Source organism: Triturus cristatus, chromosome 3_2, assembly GCF_964204655.1.
Source record: "Triturus cristatus chromosome 3_2, aTriCri1.1, whole genome shotgun sequence".
In the NCBI taxonomy this organism is placed as follows: Eukaryota; Metazoa; Chordata; class Amphibia; order Caudata; family Salamandridae; genus Triturus; species Triturus cristatus.
This window is the reverse complement of record NC_140584.1, coordinates 773,569,539-773,596,258: the sequence shown is the minus strand read 5'-3', so window position 1 is coordinate 773,596,258 and position 26,720 is coordinate 773,569,539. Positions and strand designations below refer to the sequence as shown.

Sequence of the window (26,720 nt, the reverse complement as noted above, 5' to 3'; positions counted from 1 at the left end):
GACAGTGGAATTCCGGTGAAGTTATCAACATAAACTGAAAGTGTGCCTGAAAACATGACAAAACAAGCAAATGAACCAAAGTAAAACTTCCCTTATTAACCCTGGATCCCTCCCACCTCCCTGCAAGACGGTATAGAAACAGCCTGCCACCCCAACTTTGCAGAGGGCCTATATCCCGTTACCCAACACATCTGTAGGGGGAGAAGAGCTTCCACCAGATGTCCCCGTTTATGGGCCGCAGCACAGGATTAATGTCCCATTTTGCCTGGTATGAGGAGATCATAGGTAGCTGGAGAGTGTCGTTGGTTCTCCATTTTTGTCTCACATATCGAGGCCCGACTTCAGTCAGTATCAACTGGGTTCGATCTTTGCTGACAAAATGTTCACTTACTGCATACTTGTCCGGTTCGTCGCCTCTTGGATTTCACCAGTGAGTCTGTATTTGGCTGTTGCATTCGACTTGTGACCACTGCTTTCTCCGGGAGTGTCCAGACTTCGGGGCGGGGTCCGCTGTTTGACGGCCTGGCCGCTCACCGCTGTTGCCCGTTCCAATTAGTCGTGAGGTTGTGTCCCCGGCGGTGGATGGCTGTCACCGTTCTGGTCTCGTCCGGATCCGCTACGGCTGGAGGCTCGTCACCAGCCCTCCAACCATTCCTGTGCCTCCTCAGGTGTGGTGAAAAACCATGCTTTCCCTTCTGCCTCCACTCTCAACTTTGCCGGGAACATCATTGAATATTTGAGGTCTCGACTCCTGAGTTCTTGCTTTATGGGCAGGAAACTTAGTCGCTGCTTGGCGACTGACGCGGTGTAATCCGGAAAGATGGAGATCACCGTGTGTTGGTACCTCAAGTGGGGCGCCGCCCTCGCCATTTGAAGGATGAGATCCCGGTCGCGAAAATTGAAGAGCATCGCAAAGATCGGTCGGGGGGGGGGGGGGGGGGGGGGGGGGGGACCCGGGCGTGACCGGCCCCCAGGAACGCGGTGAGCCCGCTCCACTGAGAAGTAGTTGGAGAGTCCTTTTGGCTGCAGGTGATTCTTAATCAAGTTCTCCACAAATATATCCATGGCAGGACCCCCCGTTCCCTCCGGCACACCTACGATGCGGATGTTATTGTGACAAGAACGACCTTCGAAATCATCCAGCTTCACTGCCATTTGTTTGTTATCCAGCTCAAGCTGCTTCATTTGGTTTTTTAATGTATGTGTGTCTGTGCTTAATTCTTTCGTCGTCTTTTCCGCTTCCGTCACTCGCGAACTAAGGTTGTGGAAGTCCGCGCGTATGAGGGAGAGTTCGGTGGTCACTGTATCGATACGGGATTCCAGTGACGCATGGACCTTGTTGAGCGTGGCCATAATGTCTTGCAATGTAACATCATTTGCTGGTGTGCGGACTTTACCTGCTGCAGCCCCCTTCGGATCAGTAACCTCGCTCTTGGAGTATGCATGTTTCTCCAGTCTGTTCTGTTGGGTCCCTGTTTGGCCCCGGCCCCCCATGGTGCCTCGACCAGGAGCACCCGGCTCTGCGCACCCGGAAACACCAGGTGATATTCACCACCGCCTGCCTACGCCTTTCTGTCTGGCGCGCAGCCTGTCGGGTTTCTCATCAGCCGTAGGGTGTCACCGAGCCCAGGTGGGGGAAGGGGCGTTCCCAGCTTTGTCGGTGTAGTATGTCGCCTTCGACCGTCACTGGTGGTATTGCACGGGTCACGCCGCCCACAGAAGGATGGTTGCTGCCAACAGGTTCGCCGGTCACTTGAAGCGGGGGCTCTCTCAAGCCCAGAGACACCCCGCTGCCGCCACTGACAATCTACGAGGCCCGGAGGTGGTGGCCGGGTAGTAGGCGCCTTGGACAGTCGTCGGCGCCTTCAAGTGGATCTTGTTGCCTGTGATGCGGTGGTCGCCGCCAGCGGGCCCACCCGACAGTCACTGCGGGAGTTCTCTCAGGCCCAGAGGCCCCCTCCTGTTGCTGCTACTATTGTGTGGCTTATGGGGGTGTAGGCTGGGCCCGAAGATTCACACGGGGTCACCACCCCCCCCCCACAGCGTCCCCCGCAGTTCGGCCTCCTTCACTGAAACGGCGGCACCGGCGAATGGGCGCCCACTCACCCACCGCCGGCTCGTGATAGAGTCAATCCGGGCGCCGCTTCCCGCCTCAGCAACATCCGCAGCGCTCAGTCCGCAAGGCCAGTCAGTGGCACCCATCAAGCACCACACCTAATTTGGCGGCAGAGCAGTATGAGGCCGCGATGGGGAGGAGGCGCCCCCCCCCCGTCCGGGCCGGGCCACGCCGACGCCGCTGGTGTCACTCCCTCGGGTCTCTCACCGGGCCGGCCCGCACTCGAGTCCCCGGCTCAGCGCGCGGTCGCAGGCCGCTCCATGCGCCCACCCCGGTTCTCAGCTCCAAGCGTCAACGGGGGTCAGGAGATTTGCTCCTTGGATGCCGCCGGAGTTCCGACTGCTAGAGCAGCCAATAGTACCCGGCTGCAGGCACGGATCAGTGGTCGGATGTTAGCTACGGCCTTCGGGTGTTCTGGAGCTCCGCTACGCTGCGGCCATTTGCATCGGCAGCAAGCCACGTCCCCTCAAATTACATTATTGATGACATCATCCAGTGAGTGTTTTAAAAATGTTTGTGAATTAAATATATACCAAGGTGTATTGGTGAATCAATGGGTGTATGAATGCCTATATGGATGATTCTGTGGATGTGTGACTGACAGTATAAGTGAGTGATTAGGTGTCTCAGTGAATGTATGGGTGAGTGACTGATTGTGTGAATGTCTGCATCAGTCTGTCAGTTGGTGTATAAGGGACTGTATGGGTGTGTGAGTGGTTACATGGGTGGCTGAATAGGGGAGTGATTCGTTGTCTGAGTACCTATATGGTTGTCCGACTGTCTGTGTGGGTGGGTGTGAAACTGCCTGCATGGATGAGTGAGTCAGTGATTGTATGGGTTAGTGAGTGCATGTATGAGGGGCTATATGGGTGAGTGTGTGTATAGCTGTGTGGTAAGTGGGTGTGCCAGTGGCATATGGGTGAGTAATTGGGTATGTGAAAGACAGCATAGGTGAGTGATGGGGTATATGAAGGACTGTATGGGTGAGTAAGTGAATGAATGTGAGAGTGGCTGTACAGGTGAGTGTGTGCTTGTCAGTGACTGTATAGGTGAGTGAGTATGTGTTAATATCTCTGTGTGTGTGTGTGTGTCTGTATGGGTGAGTAAGTGGCTGTGTGATTGACTGTAGGGGTGAGTGACTAGGTGTGTGAGTAGCTCTATGGATGACTGCCTCAGTGTGTGAGTGGCTGTGTGGGTGTATGAATGGATATGTCAGTGGTTGTAGTAGTGGCTTAGGGGGGGTGAGTGAGTGGATGTGTGTGTGTGTGTGTGTGTAGATCTATGAATCAGTGAGTGGCTGTGTAATTACTGGTATGGGTGTGTGAATGGTTGTGTGGGAGTGGGTGTATGAAAGGTTCTATGGGGCGTGGGTGGGTGCATCGGTGATTCTGCGGATGATGTCATCATTGATGTCATTTGAGATGTCATCAGTGATGTCACTGACCATACCATAATTGATGTGATATGTTAAGTCATAAGCAGTGCATTGCGGGGCACGAGTTACTGCTGAATTTCACTGTTTTTGGCTGAGTCAAATCTCAGCCTAACTATAACGTCCCTGTAACCCTTGGTTTTTTCTGTGAATTTCTAAAGTTTTTCAAATGCTAATTCCTAACTATAATGTCGCTGTAACCTTTGTTTTTTTTCAGTGAATTTCTATGGTTTGTTTAGTAGTAGTCGTGTTTGCAGAGTGGTGGAGAAAGTGGGCTAAGCCTCCGACTATCTCTCAGGAATTCTGCTGTATAGGACTTACAGGAGGTACCATGAGGGCTTCTTGGCCCCAAGGTCCCTCAGGAGTAAATTGGACTTCATCCCCCAACCAGTAGCGTGCCAGAAGCCGCGTTGGAAGAGTGGTGGAGAAAGAGGGCGTGCCCTCCAAAGATCTCTTAGCAATCCCACTGTGTGGGACTTATTGGAGGTAACAGGAGGGGTAGTTCGCCTCCCAAGGACTTCCTTGGGGGCTAGTAAGGCCATAAACAAGGTATTACCAGCCCTAGTACTGCCATATTATCAGACACAACAAATGAAACAGCTTATCCAAGTAACCACCCACATGCCTCAGATATCAGAAGAATTTCAGTAGATTTACCCTTTCCTATATTAACAAAAGGGAAAGCTCTCAATCTTTCCTGAGAAGAAGTTATGAAGCAGCTATTTTAAAACTGACAGACCCCAATTAAATGTCGCAGTAAATTCGGGCTTCAGAGTTGCAACAGAAATGTTTGAGATTATGTAGTTTGCTAAGTGCCAGGCGTTCTAAACTCTCTGCATAAACAGGTTCCACATTACATACAGGCTTAAAACCAGACAGCACAACTTAGCATAGACTTGTTATGGAATCCAGTCTGGTGAAACGTCTTTGAACCGTCAATTAAAAATGTTTGCCTTCATGCAGCCTTACCAACCGACAGAATGCACAAATAAAAGCCATACTTCTTGGCTTGTGTAGAAAAAAAGACACAGGGAATGAAACAGGTCTTTTTAAAAGCAGCAAGGAAGCCTGATGGTCGTAGCACTTACAACGCTCAAAGGTCATACATACTTCTAAGCCGGGAAGGGAGAGACGAGAGAGAAAGAGACGAGAGAGAGAGAAAGAGAGAAAGAGAGAGAGAAAGAGAGAGAGAAAAGAAAGAAAGAAAGAAAGAAAGCAGTACGAGGTGTGTGTGAGTGGAGCAAATGTAGGCAATCTGGCAACAATGATCACCATCAGGTGAGCGTGGTTGCTTGTCTTTTATTTCCCGGATGATTGATGTTGTGGGAATAAAAGATGGGCAACAGTGCTTATTTCATGTGAAATGCAACTGGTGCCCCCAAACTTGACTTCCGTGCGACGGCACCGCTCTCACTGCCCTAAAGCCAGCACTGAAGTCTTTTTGTGCTCTTTCCACTGTGTTACTTTGTGTTGTGTGCACAATTACTTTACAAATTGCCTCTTAATTAAGCCTGACTGCTCTGTGCTAAGGTACCAGAGGGTGAGTACAAGTTGATTTATAGTGTTACTTACTTACCCAGACTATGAATGTGGCTGCTGCTTGGAAAGGGTGCATACCTCCGTCAACTAGAAACCCAATCTCTAACACTATGCCAATCCAAACTTATCTCTGAAATGTATTTTTCATTCTCCATTCTCACCTTGACCCGGTTTTTTTTAAGACACAGACTTCTCAAATTCCAATTTCTGCTTGAAGAAGCAGATCCTCGTTAGTGAGAGCTACATTCGTTTTTGCCACCATATCGCTTTAAATGTGTTGCCTACTTTCTGCTTGCTTTCCTACCAGTTGGAACTAGCTAGTATCGCCAGTTTTAGCCCTGCTCGGGTGCAGTTACATATATATCTCTTATGTGTACACTTCCTCAAGGGGTATTCACTGACTCCCACGCTGGTTAATCTCCATAAATCCTGTGAAACCGCATGTCAAGGTAAGGATGGCCTTTCAAACTGTCTCTACTTTATAGCCTGAACTTCAGGAGCAGCTACGATTATATCTATACCCTATCTTTATGTGCCCACAGCAGTGCCAAGTATAGTGGTTTCTTTAATTTCCTCTCTCCCAGCTACAAGCCACATATTGCCGAATGAATTATCTCAGCTCCAGGGAGAGGCCCTGGGTGTCAGGGAGGACTCCCGCTAAGTAATTTTATTCATCTGGATCAAGTTTGTTCTTCATGAACCTCATCAACTCCAGCGAGCGGACCGGGCTCAAAGTAGTACCCTGGTGCAGACTTTCAAACCTTCGGGGCGGGGGAAGAGCAGCAAGAAACACATTGAACGTCATTCAGAGTCAAAGCATTCAAGCCCTTGACCTGCGCTCTTACCCCTCCTGTCTCTGCGTGCACGTAGCTTTGTGCAGTTCGCAGAGCGGATACTCGTTCCCAGGAACATGTTTAAAACATGAGGGAAAAGCCCTTTTTCGTGTAAGCCCGGTTGAAGAAGCTAGACTGGTTTCGGATGTCAGTCTAGTTTAGGTATCAGCTAAGCTTGTAGTTTTTACAGGCTTCATGTTTCCATGGTGTAAACGGTTTGTTCCTTTGCTGTATGTACACCAAAGTAACATAACACAAGAACCTGTGTGGCTTTGACAGATACAGCTAGCCTTTTACATTTAAATAGAATGTGTACCTGAAATGCTAAAGCTCTCACTCCGTGCTTGCTACAAATTATCCAAAAAACATAAATTACAATATGCTCTCCTGATCAATGCAATTTCTTAACCTGTGTCTAGCTGTCAAATTAATTATCCATCTCCCAATTCCGATACAATAACATAGATAAACGTAATACATTAACCAAAGATTATTTAGATAACATATGTACGTTATGTTCATTTTTTGCCAACTGCAAAACCTATAAGATAAGCTTCCGTGCGTAAACCTATTACAGGCGCCTCGCGGTGCAGTGAGGCGTGCATTTTTTCAAATGGTATTCTGGTCCAATTAATAAGACTATGATATATCGCATATTTAATATATTGAAAATGACCTATTGGCCTCTCCGCGAGAATGGCACACACGGCTTTAATACAATAAACAGGAGAGTACCCCCACTTCTCAAGAGCAAACAGGCCCTTTGTATAGTACAGTACTAGCACTTCTATATGTCTATTAAAAGCACTGCTCATCAGACGTTGACCAAGAGCAAGAGAGAGAAAACACACGGTGGGAAGACGGTGAAGTGACAGCTCCACGCGGTTAGTAAAGGTATAACTAACCTTTATTCAGGAGCACCAAGATGTAGCGTGATTCTCCTTTGCCAGCCACAGAACAACTGACTCGAGTAGAATCCCGCACCAACAACATTCTCATAATACATCACTGCATGACATAGTAATCACTCTAAGCCCCGATTATTGCACAACCTCCTCCATTCAAAAACCACTACCAGCCACAGGATAACTGTCTGGGGTAGAATCAAGATCACGCTGTCATTGCAGAGCGCTGTAGAACAATAAACACTCCAATCAGAGGGCTATGTGAATAGTACTTAAAAAAAATCCAATTCCAAAATTATGTATTATATCGAGGTGCAACGACTTCCATTATGTAACTGTAGGCATCGCAGACCTTCACAGAATAAAACTCAAATGACAATACCATTTTGTAGCACAAACATCATTGGAATGTTTCCCCCAACCTTCTAACAAAGCTAACAAACGCTACGCCAGTCCTTCACGAAATACCAAATAATTCATCTGCGGTAGAGTTTTACTTCACGTCTTCTCGGGGCTTACAAGCAGAAGCATGAAAGCGGTGTATTTAATTGAGGGGAAAAATTATGAGATTCGGAAAAAAAAATCATGTGAATACCAGGACGTTTGTCAACTCTGGAACTAAGATAGTGAGAGCCTCGACATTTTTATTTTGATCCCCATCCACGACTCATTTAGGTGCGATGAGCACCAAGTTAGTTAGAGCCTCCTCTATCATGTTCTGAAAAACAAATAATGATCAAAGCATTTCGACCGCATATTATCACTCTTTCTGTATATAACAATATTTTTAACGTTCGGGAGCACTCATAATCTCATACCGAACCTCTAATATTTTTCAGGTATGTCTTGATTATAATATGATTACCTTGCTGTGAGTGTGGGTGCAGACTTCTAGGATAGGGTAAAGTACACCTTTGTTCCTCTTCAGGGAGACAGATCAGCCTGATTATCAACTCCTCCTTCGCACCGGCAACTACAGTGACGCCGGCTCTCGCTGCTACAGGGTAGTGGCTGTTTAACAGTAGAGGAAAGTCCTTAGCAACAAATCACATGGCAAAAACGTCACATCCGAGGTCTGTGCGTTTTTTTTGTATAATCCGGCACTCTCTATCTGGGTTCACGAGTGATGTGACATCCGAGTGTTCATTGTAGTTTTTCCTGTGTTCCCTGTTCAGGGATGTTCTGTTCGTAACGAGAGCATTATTTTGGCTTTTATGTGGGTGCTCTGTGGATGTAGATTTCTGAGGTTGAGTGGGCTGTCGAGCTGTGACATTCTATTGGTTTCAGTTTAGTTATGACTGACATCCATTCTACTGTCAAATACATGACAGTTTATCATCTTAAAAAACACAACCAATTACGTCCATTGTCAGATTCCTGCTCTCCTAAGTGAGTACACTGAAGAAGAACAGCTCAGAGTAGACAAAAGCACGTGCGCAGATCCACATCCAATCAGCACCTTGGAATTCTGTGCGCGCGATATGATTGGCTATTGTACCGGGAGTGTTCCAATCCTATGTCACTTTACACGTTAGTTGTTCCTCCCAGTGCCAGGCGAGTCTCGGAAAACGTTCAGCGGCTGTATTGGTTCTTATGGAACTAGGAAGTGCTACATTGCGGGAAATGACATCCGTTAAAAAATAATCTTAGACCGGACGACGGAATTCGGACATTTGCTTGGGTTCGTAGACTGCTCATGTAAGTATCGGACAGGTGTTCACCTTAGCCACAATTTACATTTTCATTTACTGCATTACGGCCACTACTGGATGAACAGGTTTCTTCAGGCACCCAGATCATTGATTTGAGAGAATTTCTGTGTAGCGTATGAGAACTAGATGTTTGTTGTACATAGGCTGAAGTGAAATAAAACATCATTACACTTTGATAGTGTGTATTATTTCTTCTAAAGCTATAATCGCGTTTTATACAGCACTTTTATCAAAGTCTTAACCATAGAATATTTTGCATGCAATGTTCATCTGACATTCACTAAAGCTAATTTCGTTGACATTGGAAAGATGATTGGGTGAATTGACCATGTCTGCAGGGGGACGCTTGCACATCGGGAACAATTTCCAATAAAGTTGGGAGGGCGTTTGTATTAGTTGTGACGTCAGTACATGTGATATTCGTTTGCATTGCCTTTTCTAATCCGCCCAGTTACTTTTTATAACGAATGTCATGGCCTGAGTCAAGTCACGATGTTTGAATACCACAAAGACATGTGTTGTGCTAGTTCTGTGTAGGGAGTAAGTTGGAAATGCTTTGAAACAAGGATTTTTTTTATTGCAAGGAGAAAGTGTAGTTTGTTAAAAAAAAATGGAGTTTTAATTGAGAAGAGAGCACCATTAATTCCATATATTGGGATATAGCATAATCTGTTGTCCATATTATTGCTCGGCCCACTACGCGGTAGCTTTGATCACCCACCAAAATATTCTGATTTTGAGTAGAGACGTTTTGGCGTCTCCCAGTGAAACCAATTTGAGGTTAATAATGGCGGGAGAGAAAGCCCAGGTTTACATCAGTGTAACTGTCTATTTGAAAGTTTCAGGGAAAAATGTATCCCTTTTATTGACTACTTTTTTCCAGTTGTTTGAAAACGAAATATTGTTACATTGACATCGTTATTTAATTTTATAGTTTTGCCAAAAAGCTTCTAGGCTGTGGCTTTTACTGCAGTCATGTGTCATTGTTGATTGTTTTAGATGTGCCACTATCTCTTTTTTTTACTCTCTTTTTATTGATTTTTAAACAAAGTTGGAAAGCGACCACTTTTCCGCACAAAAAGAGAAAAAAACAACTTGAAGCATGGAAAAAACAATACAGCAAGGTCAGTTGACTGGGGTACCGGCCCAGACCCTGCAGAAATCGTATGCACAAACCTCCTTATGCGGGCCCTCACCCTGTGATATCACGGGTATTCTGTTGTGTCTTCTGTCTCTAGGCTTTGCTAGGCCTTAAACCTCTCCCTCCCCTCATGGAACATCATCTTCACCGTGTTTACAAGGTCCTTCTCTTACTTTTTGTGGCAGGCACGTGCCTCAATTACATTTTTCATAGCACATGCTCCAAGGGATTTCCATGGTCTTTGCGTGGGGACGTATCTACTCCTCCACAGCTGAATCACACCAATTTTTGCCACCGTCAGGGTAGTGTTATAAAGGAGTTGGGAGTATCGATCGAGAGACTGCCCCCCTCACGTCCCCCATATCCCTGGGACAATCAGCTAGGGTCAACTCCATTTCATAACCTAAGGCTGTGGGTATATTCCTACCCATTTTCCCCAAGTACCTCTGCTTTTTGGGGCACTCCATATAGTATACAGTAGCAGGAGTGCAACTAGAGCCAAATTTGAAAGGGGGGTGGGAGGGTTAATACTTCCAGCAATGTAGTGCCAAATTTCGGGGATGGGGGCTAATACTTCCAGCAATGTGTCCTTGTATAATATAACTGGTGCTCATGCAAAGTGCCACAATACCTTCGGGTGCAGTTTGAGCTATATAAAACTGCAAAAGAACAAAGCTTAAGGTTACTTTTTAGGTAATGCATTCTCACACTGTGGTAGCAAAAGTAATTTGTAACTTTAAGGAATAGGCAGAGTGGAGATGCAGGGGCTCTAGGAACGGATGAAAAAACAACAAAGCCTCGTTATCAAGTAAATGGTCTTTTAAAAACCTGTGAAATACTCCAGTGCAGCTGCGATAAAATGCCAGCCCACAGCAGCTCCAGAAGTGTGTCTGTCTGTCTGTTTGTCTGTCTGTCTCGCTCTCTCTCTCTCTCTCTCTCTCTCTCTCTCTCTCGGAAGATGTCTGAGCCCTGGTTGACACACTCAACGTTCTGAAGCCCTTTGAGTCCTATGGGCGTTGCGCAGTAGTGTGCCTTTTTGCCTGCTTCCCCTCAAACACAGTTCCCCATTTCCCATGGCCTTCAAGCTCTTCAACCAAGCTGTGGCCCATAGTTGGGTTTCTAAGGTCAGCTTAACCATCCAGCCGATCGCCCTGGTTGCTTTGTGCCAGATCTTGACGACCACCGGTATAGGTGTCAGCATCCAAGACATCCCTCGTTTATCTTCTAACCATCTGACATATCCCTCCAGATCCATCGCTCGCTTATCAGCCATAACCTAGGGTTTCTGCTGCGGGGAAAAGACCCAGCCATTGACTATCTGTACATGGGTAGCCCAGTAAAACAAGTGGAGATCTGGGAGGGCTATGCCTCTGTGTGAGTGATGCCCATGTTATCCTAGTAGTCCTGGCATCCCAAAACAGGCTGTGTGTGACATTCACCACTTCTCAGAAAAATACCTCCAGGACCTCATATGGAGTTTTTTTGAAGTACATACCGAAATTTGTGAAGGTATATCATTTTATATAGGGCCTCTCTGTCCACCAGCGAGAGAGGCAGCTTTTTCCACCGTTTCACCTCGGTTTTTTTAGGACTCAAAGATTTTTCATAGGTTTTCAGATAGAAACAGTTTCCAATCTGTGGGCATTCGTCTTCCAGGCCTTCTGGTCACCCCTGAGTGGAATAGACTCTGCCCCCTCGGCTTGCATGTACCTCTCATCTTGAATCCACCTTTGGGTTCCACCGGATTCCTTCATCTTCTTCTCCAGGAGCATCTTTCCTGAAGTCCTCCATGGTGGTCTACGGCGGTTTCTGACCTCACTTCACACCTATGCACCCAGCTTCCCTGGTGTAGGTTCCTAGTTACTCGCATAGGGTGGTTTCTTGGGTCCCCGGCTCTTCTACTTCTTCTGGGTCCATTCTTGACTTGAATTGTGGTTCACATTCCACTATTTTAGTATATGGTTTGGTCTCCCCCTGGAGACCACTGTGTATTTGTGCTACTTATGTGCTCGATTTTCTAAGCATTGTGTTTGTATCTCCAGATAGGAGATAATACAATGTGTTAGTGAGTGTAATAAAATACATATATTTATAACTATAATGTGTGATTCTTTTTCAATTAATCTATACCATAAGATTAAGTACTGGTAAAACAAGCTGCTTTTCACTTCTGGACTAAGCCTGAAGGGTGCTCTCCACAGCTACCACTTAGAGAGCTTTCTGAGGTTGTCTTAAGACCACTAAAATCACGATTAGGGTTGTCTGGATTAGTGCAGGGTGCTACACTTACCTAAGCGAGCACCATATACTAAGCCAGCCTTTCACAGGAGGTATGTAGGGGTCTCTGGGTATGCAAGCGAGAACTAGTAAGGCGATCAATTAAATAACAACCCAATTTACCAATATTGGCGGTCCATGTCATACGGTTTCTACTTTCTCAGAAGGAACCGTATGTTTGTTTGGACAACATAAACATTAGGATGGTGCTAGACTGATTCTGTGCACCCCCTAAAAATATTTTGGCAGATAGTCCTTCTGGCTTACAGTGCCCCATATGTACCCCTAAAACTGAGGGAAACTGCCTTTTAATCAGGAGGTGCCTGGCTCCTACATAGGCGGATACCATCTTAGAGGGGTCATTTTTCCTCTTTTGATAATTTTATGAGTTCTGGTTTGTCCCTTTTAATTTAACTTTGTCTCAGTTTCCAGTATTTACCCCTTCCAGAGGAGCCTGGTGGGGGTAATCCAGGTGACTGGACCCTGGTTCTTCCTTTATCTTTAACCGTCCCTGTTTTTCTTTTTGCGCTCTGGAGCACACTTTCTGAACCGCAACCACTTCTTTGGGAGGCATTTATTGGCGCTTCCACTTGTGAGAGCACCGATACCAAACTTAAGTTCCTGCATTTTCATTTCCTTGTACTCTGCATTTCAGTGCTTTTTAATCGGGAAGTGCGTGGCTCCTGCAGAGGCGGGCGCCATCTTAGAAGGGTAATTAATCCCTTTTTGATAATTTAGAGTTCAGGTTTATCCCTCCTTATTTAACATTGTCTCTGTTTCTAGTAGTTACCCCTCCCATGGGAGCCTTGTGGGGATAACCGGAGTGGCTGGACTATGGTTGTTCCTTTTTCTTGCACCCGTCCGGTTTTTTCCACGCTCTGTAGCACGTGCTTTTTAGACCACATCCACTTCTTTGAGAGGCATTTAATGGCACTTCCAGCACATCTGAAGGCGTGCCTAAGGCAAGCTAGTCTGCGCCAGTCCGCTCTCTGACTGCGCTCATCCCCTTTCCAACAAGATGATTTGATCTACACACAAGATGTCAGTTCCACCAGGTAAGATAGTTCACACAATTCTTTATTCTTTGAGTCTTTATTTTCTTTTCTTCCCAGTAGCCAACATGTTTCGTCCTATTAAATGACTTCTTCAAGGCTCATCAATCATCAGTCATGTTCCAATAAGTGTTCCCTCTTCTCAAATCGAGCAGACCTTGCGGTCCTTTTTCTGTATCCCTACAGTATTGCGGTCTTCCGGTTAAAGCACTTGTCTTCTAGTGCCCCTATGAGGTTCCGTTTGTAATAATGCAGCTTCAATAGCTTCACGCATCACACATCGCGGTGTGGGAAATAAAGTGAAGGACGCTGTGTTGGTGTTATACTCGTAAGAGGTATGGGTCAAAATTGACCGTATACTGCTCAAGGAACCTCTCCTTACAATACCATTTTGTTCAAAGACTTCAAACTGAGGAAGTAAAGCTGCTGCATTATTACGAACGGAATCTCATAGAGGCACTAAAAGACAAGTGCATCCTTTAATCGAGAAGATCGTCAACAGACAGCTAACCCGATACTTCGAAGAAAACAGAATCCTGGACCCTTCCCAGTCTGGGTTCCGCAGCAACCACAGCACCGAGACCGCCCTCATCGCCGCCACCGACGACATCCGGACCCTGCTGGACAACGGTGAGACCGCAGCACTCATCCTCCTAGACCTCTCCGCCGCCTTCGACACCGTCTGCCACCGCACACTACGCGCACGCCTCCACGCCGCAGGGATCCGAGACAAGGCTCTGGACTGGACCACATCCTTCCTCTCAGGCAGAACCCAGAGCGTCCGCCTCCCCTCATTCCGATCCGAAGCCTCCGAGATCATGTGCGGTGTACCCCAGGGATCCTCCCTCAGGCCGACACTGTTCAACATCTACATGATCCCGCTTGCACACGTCGCCCGGCAGCACGACCTCAACATAATCTCCTATGTCGACGACACTCGACTGATCCTCTCACTCACCAAGGACCCCATCACCGCCAAAGCCAACCTCCACGAAGGAATGAAGGCCGTTGCCGACTGGATGAAGATCAGCCGCCTGAAGCTGAACTTGGACAAGACAGAGGTCCTCATCCTCGGCTCCAACCCTTCAGCCTGGGACGACTCCTGGTGGCCGACGGCACTGGGGACAGCCCCGACACCCACAGACCACGCACGCAACGTGGGAATCATCCTAGACTCCACGTTCTCATTGACCAAGCAAGTCAACGCCGTCTCCTCCTCCTGCTTCAACACCCTCCGCATGCACCACAAGATCTACAAATGGATCCCAACAGATACAAGAAAGACAGTCACCCAGGCCCTTGTCAGCAGCAGACTCGACTACGGAAACGCCCTCTACGCGGGAGCCCCGACCAAGCTCATTAAATAACTACAATGCATCCAAAACGCCTCGGCACGATTGATCCTCGACGTACCACGCCACAGCCACATCACCCCCCACCTGAGAAACCTTCATTGGCTCCCCGTCAACAAGAGGATATCCTTCAAACTCCTCATCCACGCACACAAGGCACTCCACAAGACTGGCCTGGCCTACCTCAACAGACGTCTCTCCTTCTACATCGCCAACCGCCAGCTACGCTACGCCGACCTCTCACTAGCCACCATCCCGCGCATCCGAAGAACTACCACTGGCGGGAGATCCTTCTCCCACCTTGCCGCCAAAACATGGAACACCCTCCCACTGAGCCTACGACAGACCCAAGACCTGCTGACCTTCAGGAGAATACTCAAGACCTGGCTGTTCGATCAGTAGCAGCCCCCCTCCCTCCAGCGCTTTGAGACCCTCGCGGGTATGTACTGCGCTTTACAAATGACTGATTGATTAACCGGAAGGCCGCAATACTGTAGGGATACAGAAGAAGGACCGCAATGTCTGCTCGATTTGTGAAGAGGGAACACTTATTGGAACATGACTGATGATTGATGAGCCGTGAAGCAGTCCTTTAATAGGACGAAATGCGTTGGCTACTGTGAAGAGATGAAAATAAAGACTCCAAGAATAAAGAATTGTGTGAACTATCTTACCTGGTGGAACTGACTTCTTACGGTTCCTTCCAAAACCTGCTCTTCTAGAAGAAATAAACCTTCCTCTCCAAGGTTTACTGAAAACCTCAGGTTACATAAACAGGCCTTCAGAAGGCAGGAGAGAGTGTGGAGGAAGAACTATGATTCTGCTAAAAGAGAAAAATATAAAATCCGCCTAAGCAGGTATAAATCTCTTCTGATCAAAGAAAAATCAGCATACTTTACGCAAAAGATCCAGGTAGCGGAAAACTTCACTAAAGAAATCTTTAAGGTGGTCACCAGTTTGACTTCACCTCCTCTGATCTCAATCACAAATCGTAGCCATAATTTTTTTGAAAGTCTGGCCGACTCCTTTGTTGACAGAGGTGAAAATTTTTGATAAATTGAACCAGTACTCCTCAGCCAATCACCAATCAGTTCCTCAAGTACCCATGGATTTTACGGCACCCAAACTTTCTACCTTTTCTTCTTTATCCAAAACCCAGTTTATATCTCTCATCAGCTGTACTAAGTCGGGGTTACCCAGAGGTCCCTTGCCCCATCTGTTATCTTACAGACAGCAGACACTTTAGCATTAGGTCTTACTAATATCTTCAATTCCATGATGACTTCAGGAGTTTCCCCCAAAATCTGGAAAAAAGTGTCTATACTACCCTTACTGAGAAAAATGAACTAGGATTCTAATGACCCAAATAACTGTCGCCCAAAATTTTACCTACTCTTTCTTGACAAAATTGTAGAAAAAGTATTAAATCTTCAAATAACCCAATTCCTGGCAGATCATTGCTTATTTGACACTACCCAATTTGGATTCAGGAGTGTTCATAGTACAGAAACTGTTCTAATCAAAACAACTGGAGTAATCTGGTCTATAGTTGATGATGGCGGTAATGCTGCACTAGTACTCCACAATCATTCAGCAGCCTTTGATACGGATGACCACAAGGTTTTGGTTGAGTGTCTCTGGGCTGTCAGGATTGAGGAGTCTGCGCTCAAGCTCATGGAGTCCTTTCTGTCAGAAAGATTGCAGGTGAGGCCTTGGACCCTTTTGTGTCCAAATCTTTCTCTCTACCTTGCGGGGTCCTACAGGGCTCCACTCTCAGCCCCTCATTATTTTATGTTTGTCAAACCTCTAGCCTTCCTCATCAGATCCTTTGGGCTAGACCTAACTTCCTATGCGGATGACACCCAAATTGTGGTGACTCTGTCTTCAAATAATACGGTGAATTCCAATTTCTGTGACCGTGTGACTTCTGTAAGAAATTGAATGAATATCAATTGTTTAAAACTCATGTTTGGGAAATCACCTTCCCTTTGTTCCCAGTCTTGCTGGCCCAAGGAATTAGGCCCTCTTACCACTCCAGTCTGCAAGGCAAGAAATCTAGGTGTTATTATGGATAATAAAGTTACTTTTGTATTCCAGGTTAATACGGGTACATCATCGACTTTCCATGTTCTTAAGATGCCAAAAATATTCTCCTTATATTCCATTTGCTGTACAAAAAACGGTCTTTACTGCAATTATTCTTTCGAAGATCGACTACTGTAATGGGTGAACAGCCATTAGTACGCGGCTATTACACCGCATACCATTACTTCGCAAGCGTTACTACGCATGCGATGTAACAACGCGTAGCCTTTACTACACAAGTTTTTACATTGCATGCGTTGTAATGCTATCCCACAGTGTGATGACTGAAAAAGGCTGGGGAATCACTTTTTCGGTAACAGCGTCAGTGTTTGATGTCCAAAACATGGCTGAAACGAGAGACAGTCGTAAGCTGTTCCAGACAGAGAATGCTGGGCTTTCATTAAAATGCCGTCTGTTAACAACCACAATTAGAGCAGGCTGCGTATCAATTATTATTTGTCTTGGACGTGAACTTCCAAAGCATTCAAGGAAGTGATGCAGCTTGCATTGCTGTCTCCTCTCTTCAGCTAATTGGTAGTGTTCTAATGACCTCATGAACCCAGGATCGGCCAATGGCGAACAGCTCTTCCAGTTAATATGGAGACACCGTGCAATGTGATTATGCCTGGCCCCAAAACAGCGCGATGCGTTTGCCTCTGTGAAACAGGCCCCTGTATCGTGACTTTATATTACAGTCTAAAACACTGATCGATTTAATGAACGACGAGTGTAAAAAGCATTAAAGTGATCCATGTCGCTCCTATTTATATTTCACATGCTCTACTTAACCTTGCATTCCCTAAGAGTGTTTGTTATTTCCAGGATGTTGTGTTACCCTGTATTTTGCAGGCGGCATCTAACTCTTGTGTAATGCATACTTGGAACTGATTCGCCCCCAGGTGTTTATAATGGTTTAAAGCATTGCGAGTTTCTCAAAGTGCCTGACAGTGGATCAAAAAGGTGTTCAGAAATCAAATGCTTGCTCTTACCATCCTTGGCCTCTCAGAGCAGTGGTCATTGCATGCCAGATGCAGTTGTGTGGGTACGGAGGCAGATGTGTGAATTTTGTTTTTTAGGTATAAGCCCCGCCGTTAAATATATAGGCAACACCCTCTTAGGCACTCTCCACTTTTTTCATCCCACTTAAAGCCCCGACTCTCTAATCCTTAACAGACGCGATCTCTGCCGCTTTATTTCACTCCTGCAGGTTTCTCCCTTTGCGAGTGGTTTTTCACTCTTCCTCTTTCTCCTCTGTTGTTCCGCTTTGTGTAGTTTTCCGTCTCTTGATCTGGAAAATGTCTGAAGTGGAAAAATAAGTGCTGGTCCCCGAAAGTGCAGGCGGCCTCCACCAGCTTAAATTAAGTGCTGCTCATAGCTCTTTAAGTTCATTGTGTTCTCTTGGGCAGACTGCTTTACGTGCGATGTGCCTCGCAGCCCTGCCAATTGGTGTGTATGTCTCTTTCACCTGGTGTCCTCATGCATCCCGAAGGTCGCCGCCTCCCTTGCCCACCATACAGTGTTGTGGAGCCCTGGGCGAGGCGTGGTGGGCCGGGACACACCGGAGGGATTCCCGGTGCCTGTGTGTGTTTTCAAAACAGTCCCTTTCTTAGCCCTGCGCAGGTGTCGGTGGAGTCTGTCCAACAGTCGCTGTTCTGTGAACCAGTCACTGGATATCTCCTGGCTGGGTCCTGAAAGGAGAACGAGGTAGGAGGGAGGCCAGCAGGGAGCTATCAACAAATATGACTCATTACTACGCAAACATGCGCACTAAAAACTTGCTTAGTAATGGTATTTGCGAAGTTAAAACTTCGTACTACAAGCATTCGAACTATTGGTTTGCATAGTAACGAGTCTTATTCACTGTAATGCCTTATACCTCAACAGGCAGCAACAGCATCTAAATAGGCTAAAGGTTTTGCAAAATGCTGCTGCCGTAAATGCTAACTGGGATCCCCAAACAGCAATCGGTTGCCTATGCCATTAAATGTCTCATTGGCTACCTGTCAGACAACGTACTAGATTCTAAGCACTATGTATAAACCTTAAAGCTCTGCAAGGAGCCAGACCTGAGGTTCTTGGGCATGTCTTCCAATAGTATGTTCCAGGAAGATGCTTGAGATCCTTGGGCACTTGGAAATTTGCTGTAAATAGATCCAGAATAGCCAATTGGGGAGGCCGTGTGTATTGCTCTGCCTTTCAGATGATACAGAATCTCCCACACGGTGGCTCAAACGCGGTGAAGCAAAACCTAAAACACAACACCTAGAAAGGGGTTTACTTTACAAAATGCAAAAACTCTCTTTTTAGAATAAGGCTTGGTGGTTTATTTACCCAATGCTCTCGAACAGAAAGGCTTTCCCAGATGTCAAATGAACCACATTCAAATTTATATAGAGATATATATTTATATGCAAGCAATAATAACACATTTGGTAAATGCAATAGTTAAATGCATGAATAATAATGTGAAATACAAGCAGCAAATAATATGAGATAAAACTCAAGCAAATATACTGGATTTCCTGCAAGAGATCAGAAAGATGTATATATACTAAATACATCAAATGATGCAAAGCAGAGTCAGAATTCAGGATGACATGAGGCCATGTCAAAGCCAATAGTAAGAAGCTCATAATTCTTCGCAATGCACAACACAATGCACATTTGTGCACCACTGCTCATAACACTGTCCTTCGAGACCAAACAGGACATTCCACACCTCTCTCTCTCTCTCATGCTTTCAATTGCGCATCCCACGCGTTCTGTTCTTGGCAAAACTGTTCTACTGTGACAGCTCCCACTTCAAAACTACGAGAAGAGAAACCAGGCATATGCGGGACGCCGGACATTCAGGCTAGGGTAAAATAACACACCAAAGTCAATTAAAATGACGGTAGTCAAAGGTCATCACAGGGTGTCAGACCATAAGAGTGGCTCTAGTACTACACCGTGGCTTTGTAAATTCTACTACCAATTCTTCTATCCTGAGGCTCTCTTTTAGGAAAGAATTAAAAACTTGGTTGTTCCCTAAAGGATCCTTTAACGACTTCTCCCTTTTGGACTAGCCCCTTGACACCTTTGGGTAACTGTTCGCGCTAAATAAATCCGTCCAACATAACTTATCAATGCTTCTGTGTTGAGGCTTCAGCCAGACTGATATTATTTATTCTCTTGTGATAGACGTGTCTCGTCATGGACATATAACCTAAAACAACATTTGCCCAATGTGTGTTCCGGCCTTGTACTAAATGTTCAAGATGTCATGATAGTCTTACAAAGTGGAATTTATAAGTAATGTAGATTCAGAGAAACTAATCCTGCACTGTCACATAAGCAAATGTGTGTCAAATTTCATTGTGTATAAAAGGCAACTTTAAGAAATGTGTGCGTGTACAATGTCAGTGTTTCTTTCGGGGCCTAACCTAGCCAAGTGACGGGGGTGGGGGGGGAAGAGTGGGGTAGGAGGTGCACTCCTAGATGGGCTTCCCCTATTTATGAATCACAACTATCGTTGTCCTGCGGAGGTCCCGGGGTAGGCGGCCCTCATACAGAGTCCTGTTGAACATTGATCTGAGTGGGCTTATTAAACATGTTTTTGTACATTTAAACAGCTAGGTATGGGTTGACTCCTATTGGACCCTATTGAGCCCCTGGGAATTCATGTTTTTCACATGGCTAATGGACTCAGACAGTTTTCCCTGAGACAACTCCATGTCAAGAGACTCACCCTGGTCCCCCTGCAGCCTGGGTGCCAGAATGTCCCTTATAAACGTCTCAATCTCATTTGACTGTGATCCTCCCCTGGCCCTATAGAGATGTTCCAGATGCACTGCAAAAGCATGTACTGTGAGACCTGAAGTCACCCCTATCTTTCCGTCCTCTCGTTCCACCGCTGCTTCCCAACTCTGGTTTGCTTCCTTTTTGGCCAGCCATGCCTGTAACTTGCCTGCTTCATAGAGTTTGCCTTGCTGTGCCTTGTACATCGCCCTCGTCTCTTGGTGGAGCAGATTGCGCGTTTCTTTTCGCTCTACGTTTCGTGCAAGGCCTAGGTTGGATACGTAGTCCGCCTCCCACTGAACCAACTGCCTTTCAAGCTCCTCCATCTCCCTGTCTCGTTCCCTACTTTTTCCCGATATGTGGACTATCAGGCGGCCATGCAGAACCGTTTTGTCAGGCTTCCACACCTTGACCTCGGAGTCTACTATTCCCATATTTTCCTGAAAATACTGGATTGTGGCCTCTACCACCAGCTTTCTGTATCCCTGATTGCGTCATTCTATCCAGGCCATCGTGATTGGCTAGGTTAAGGCTCCCACTATCAACGGTGTAGACTTCGGCACCTCCGCCTGGCACGCGCCCAGTCTGTCCAGCCTGTCCTCCTGCAATCCAGCGGAAAAAGTAGCCTGTGGTAACGTTATGTCGATCCCATTCCAGCGGCAGCTCATAGTTGCCTGGTAACCCATGTTATCCACCCATGTGCTGGTCACCTGTAGAAGAAGCGACCAGGGAGTCGGGATGCCCACCCCCTGGCTCCGGACGCAAAGCCGGCATGGGCCACCAGGTTGAATTTGCCATGGTGCAGCACCCTGCATGAAGTTCCTACGAGATGCGTCTCTTGAAGGAGGTCAATATTCCCCACCGCCTCTTTTGTTTGTTGCCCAGCCCATTGACATTCTAGTACATAACTCTAAGGGTTAGGCAAGGGCCTTTAAATTAAAGGGCAGCTATTGTCCTTAGTGTCTGTCTCGGGCCGGTGCCTGCCCATCTCTATGGGGCTTCTCTGTGCCTCTAAACAACACCAAAACTCCCACCACCCACCTCCTCGTGCCTTGGATTCACAACTATCCACCCCCCCATGTCAGAGGTGTCTGTCTGTCTGACAATCGCAACTTACAAATCTCCTGTAAGGTGACCAACCGTCCGTAAATTTCACGGACTGTCCATGATTTGGATCTCACATCCATTGTCCACGATGTTCCTTGTTACGCACGCCTTTTGTCTGTAATTTTGGGTATTGCGGGGAGCAGCGCTGTTCCTCAGGGAGAAGCCTCTGCTCCCTGATGGGGCACCTCGCACTCTGCCTCCGAGCACAACAGCAGCCCCAACCCGTCCATTGTCATTCTGTCTGCGGCTGATGATTGTCACATACAGAATGACAATGGGCCAGTCTGGGCTGTTACTGCATGTGGTGGTCCTCCTCCTGACTCAGTCTAGGGCAGGGCATTCTTAACAGTACATAAAGAAAAATGTTGCACATCACAAGATGGAAGAAATGTACAGAATCCAGTTCCTGAAAAGAAGCCAGCGAATGAAGTTAAAAAGAAGGGGTTATAGTTCTTTCATAGTCTCATCATTTTGGAACTGAAGCATTTTCAATATTGTATACAACGAAGCCGTTGTTGCTGCTTTTTTATTTTATGCAACTAACAACCATAGACAAAGCCAATAGTCCTGGCTTGTTGGACATGTGATGTATTGTATATCAGGATGCAATAACAGAAGTAGTAGAATACCAGTCGGGCAGCACACTATGCTAAACACAGATTTTTAGCTACTGTGTTTTAAGCCACTCCCTTAATTACATGGGGAACTTCCTTTGGAGAGACCCCAAGGTTTTTTAAACCCACTTAAAGCCATGAAAACAACACCATGTCAGTCACCTCAGGTCCTGGCACTGCTCATCAAGCATGATTCAGGTCTTCCAAGGTTTCAGATTGCTATGTGCAGGGGCATGGTGAACCCGCCCCACCCCACCCCTTGCTTTGGGAACAACAGCAAGGGTGAAGTTCTTGATGGTCATATTCTGCAACTCTGCAGACAAAGGCTCAGCTCCTAATTAATGTGAAAAGGTGGGTGAGTAAGTAAATGAAGGAATGGGTAAATAACTGGATGGATTAGTGAACGGATGAATGAATGGATGAGAGAAAGGGTGAATGGATGGATAATGAAAGGATGGATGGATGAGTGAGTGAAAGGATACACGACAGAGTAAATTTGTAGGTGGAATGGTGGATTTATGGGTGGAATGGTGGATGGGTAAAAGGGTGAGTGAATGGATGGGCAAAAAGGTGAATGGATGAGTGAAAGGATAGATGAGTTAAATTGTGGATGATGGGCAAGTGAATGGGCGGATGGATGAATGAAATAATGGATGAATTGATACGTGAAAGGTTGGATGGATGAGTGGGTGAGTGAGAGGGTGGATGTAAGGATGGATGAATCAGTGAAAGAGAGGGTAGATGGGTAAAAGGATGGAGAGATGAGTGAAAGGGTGGATGGATGAGAGGATGGATGAGTGATAGGGTCAATGGATGGATTCATGAGTGGATGAATTGTTGGGTGGATGGATGGTGAAAGGATGGCTAAGTGAAAGAGGGATAGAGAGAGAAAGGGAGGATGGATGAGTGGATGGATGATTTGACAGGATGGATGGGCGAATGACTGTATGGATGAGTGAAAAGAAGGATGGATGAGTGAAAGAATGCATAGATTTTGTTTCCGACATATTTTTATTCGCATTTTATTTTAATATCCATCCATAATCATGTAGTTCAGCAATTAGTGACACAATCCACACTTTGGCATATATTTAAAATCGTCTCTTAATAGCTTTAATTACAATATGAAGAAGTTGTAGAGAAGGTCATCCATAAAAGTACTTACACATGAATCATAATCTCATTCATTAAAGTCTTATTTCGCCTGTAAGTTTTAGGAAAAGATTATTTTGGTTATGTATACTATCACATATTACATGCCAAACTGTAAATATCCTACAGCTTTTTATCGGAAAAGGAAACTATACAACTGGTAAATCATACTAACTATCTAATTAACTAACTGTGCAGTGGGTCCAAAGGCTGTGTATTTGCTAATACGTAAAGCAGGCTTTATGGGGCTTGCACATGGGAGTCGGGGGGCCGGGTGGGGACCCGGCCTTCAGTGGGTCGTTCCCCATGCGTCAGGCCAGGGGTTCGCAGTGTCCCAAATTTTATGTGTGGGCTGTGATGTGCGTGCAGTTTCTGTCTGGCCATTGTCATGTGATATATCAGGGTCTGTTTTCGGTAGTGTGATTATGTAGGTCAACTCAGTGTTTTTATTTAGGCAATTTACCTTGGGTCATCTTTGCCGCTCGTCTGTGTTCCCTCTTCGCTCCCCCTCTGTCGCTACGGTCTCTGTCTGGATTGTCCAATGCCTCCAGTATCTCTTTCCAGAGGTCGGCAAGGGGACGTTGCCTCAATCTTTGTGCCTCTTCCCTTGTCAGTAGTCTGCCTTAAGCCCCAGCCCAATGAGTTACGTATTGTTTCCAGGCTTCAACTGCTGGTCCAGATTTCAATGGCCATTGCTATTCTTCTTCTGACTAAGACCAGGTCTAAATGTACGAATCTGTGTCCCTCTTTCCTTTTAGGAGGGCGGGGGAAGAGCCCCAACGGGCACACTCCCATTGTTGGTTCCAGAATGCGCCCCACAGCTGCACACATGAGTTGTATTGTATCCTGCCAGAACTTACATAGTGGGGCACAATCCCAAGTCATGTGTATTAAGTCTGCGTCTACCTGGTCGCATGTTTGGTATTTGTATCCGGTGCCTCCAAAGGCGAGCTGAAGTTTGTGAGGTATCATGTACGTCATGTGTACATAATTAAACTGTGTGTTCTTCAATCTAGTATTGAGTGAGACTTTCCTAGGGTATGCCAACATTTTGGACCATTCCGGGTCTGTGATGTCTCTACCCAGAGCAGTCTCCCAAAGGGTGCGCAGTTTCGTTAGGGGTGTGCGGACCCCTCCAGTTGTTGCTGGTAGCAATCCCCCACCGTTTCCAGTATGGCTTCAGTCCAGGGCTTCAACAGTTTTGGGGTTAGTATAGTCTTGGGGTTCCTGTGGGGGAGGCCCATCAGGGGCAGGGCATGGGCATATAGGAGAGATTTCCCTACTTTAAAGAGACCGCGTTTCCAACAGCGTAGAGCTGTGGTCTGCAACAGGGATAAATGAGGGATGGCGATGTCTGCGTCTAGCATCTTTGCCAGTATCAGATCCGTACAGATCCCTTGGTCGGTTAGGTCAGTGCCTACTGGGCCCGTATCTGCCAACCACTGCACCAGCCACTGTAGTTGAGAAGCTCAAAAGTAGAGCTCGAAGTTAGGCAATCCAAGTTCTCCCTCCGCGGATGGGCCGTGTAGGATCGACAGGGCTACTCGCCACCTCCCCTTTTCCCATATCAAATGTTGCAGTAGAGCATCTAATTGTCAAAGCCACAAAGCGGAACTGTTAAGGAGAGATTGGTGAATAAGTACAGCAGGTGAGGCAGCATGACCATTTTAGAAAGGGAAAGCCGGGCCTTGATCGGCAGTTGTAGCATGCACCAGAATTTAACATCTGATCTCGGGGACCGGAGAGCCTTGCCAAGATTACCTTCACGTAAATCGTCCAGTGAGTGGAAGACCTGAATCCCCAGATAACGGAAGGTTGTAGGGACCCAGTTAATGCCCACCATCAGATCTAATGGGTGAATCCCATTGGCCGAGTTCGGGAGGAGGTAAGTTTTGCTCTGGTTAACTTTGAGGCCAGACAGCAATTCAAACTGGTCCATCAGCCACAGGGCAGTCTTGGTACCCACCGTTGTGTCATTGAGGTATATCAATAAGTCATAGGCATGCAGGGAGATATGAGTGCTCCCACCTAATGTGATGCCTAGTCCCTCCCTGCCTTGTTGGAATAATGCTGCCAATGGTTCTGTGGAAATGTGCCTAAAAGTGGGCACACTGGTGCAGGGTCACCCTCTCGTCCACGGGTCCAGAGACCAACAAAATAGAGATCAGCACTGGAGATGGAATAAATAACAAGTTTATTAATCACTCATGAGCGGGACCACGTCCATGCAACACTCTCAAGTGTTGCAGGAGTTAGTACACTGAAGTCACAGAACACAGGTCTTTTATACAGGTTTTCTGCAATGTAAGCATGTGAACAGAAATAGGAAGAACAAGCTTTAGGAATAGCTATCAGCAAACAAGGGCAGATGAATAACCATGTGGTCAGCAAAGTGGGAGGTGGAGCAGGAATGCTTATGGCAGCAGTAAATGGTCGACAGTTAACATCTGAGACGAGGTGCACTGACAACCATAAGCCCTCAGCACGCACATTGCTTTAGCTGAGTCAGGAAGTCAATAAAAATAGATAACACAAGCAGAGTGGAAAGTTGAAAGAATTACGAAGGAAACTTAAATGGACACCATAGCCAAAATGGCTGTCGCATATGCTAAGTAAAATATTACACTTTTTCCGCAGACGGCCCTTGTAGCATAAGCTAAGACGTTTTCTTATGCTTTAAAAGGGGTACGATAAATATCATGTATATCAATCAGCATCATATCGCTGACTTCTCGGTCAAATGCTAAACTGGCATTTACATTTTGGTTTAGATGGTAGACAAGTAGTACAAGTGGAAATACAGAGGGAACAAAGCATCCGCCCGCATTGGATACATAAACAACAAGAGAAGAGAATTGCAATAATTATGAAGAAGTCCGATAATATTTTCAATCCCCATACAGAAAATACATTCCAGAACCATCTAACCCAAGTCCATGTTCCTGAATCTTGATGTATCTCAGTGGCTATTTTATGCATTTTGGAAATGGCATCATAAACAGAAGGGGTATGATCAGGGATAAAAACACAGCAGCTACTCCTGATAATGCGACATGGTCCACCACGATCAGCTAGAACCACGTCTAGCACCATTCGGTTTTGCAAAGTCACAATTCTCGTAATTTGGAGTTCTTCCGTAATATTTCCAAGTGCCATTGCTGTCTGATTAGTCACAACTTCTACTACACGGGTTAAGCGTCTAATCTTCCTACTATTTAAAACCGCACCACAAAGAAAGAGTCCCAAATTGAAGTCAACATATTGCTGTAATGCAGTATCGGTTTGATCCACTTCATCATTATTTATAGTTCTTTTGAATCGGTTCAAAGAAATGTCATTAAACAGTTTTTGATCTTTATGATAAAATGCAGGTGCTAGGAACAGAGGAGGAAGCAACAAGGACACATAACAGGTTCCAGACCATCCAATTGGTAGATGATAGTAGCCTTTACTCCCTCAAATGAAATAAGTGTTGTGTGAGGACAGGAAACTGCTATTGTTCGTTCCAGTAATGTTCAATACTGTAGTACAGTCACTTTTTCCCACTGGAATACTACCAAAACTGCTCACACAAAGATTTGCTCAGGCTCTAGTAACAGTGATCATAAAAGGTCCGTTACCCTTGG

General features: G+C 46.1%; 2 protein-coding genes across 5 annotated transcripts in view; one reads left to right on the top strand and one right to left on the bottom strand.

The window, feature by feature from the left end:
* Nucleotides 1-7,875, bottom strand: part of IDH1 (isocitrate dehydrogenase (NADP(+)) 1) — a 310,669-nt gene extending 302,794 nt beyond the window's left edge. The window contains exon 1 of one of the 2 annotated variants that reach the window (XM_085648837.1): nucleotides 7,691-7,875. The gene's annotated coding sequence lies outside the window, so the exon portion shown is untranslated. The remainder of the gene's footprint in view (nucleotides 1-7,690) is intronic. The other variant, XM_085648838.1, reaches the window with a different exon arrangement.
* A 496-nt stretch (nucleotides 7,876-8,371) lies between these two features.
* The window catches only part of PIKFYVE (phosphoinositide kinase, FYVE-type zinc finger containing), a 2,037,960-nt gene continuing 2,019,611 nt past the window's right edge, over nucleotides 8,372-26,720 (top strand). The window contains exon 1 of one of the 3 annotated variants that reach the window (XM_085648834.1): nucleotides 8,372-8,523. The gene's annotated coding sequence lies outside the window, so the exon portion shown is untranslated. The remainder of the gene's footprint in view (nucleotides 8,524-26,720) is intronic. The other 2 variants (XM_085648836.1, XM_085648835.1) reach the window with 2 other exon arrangements.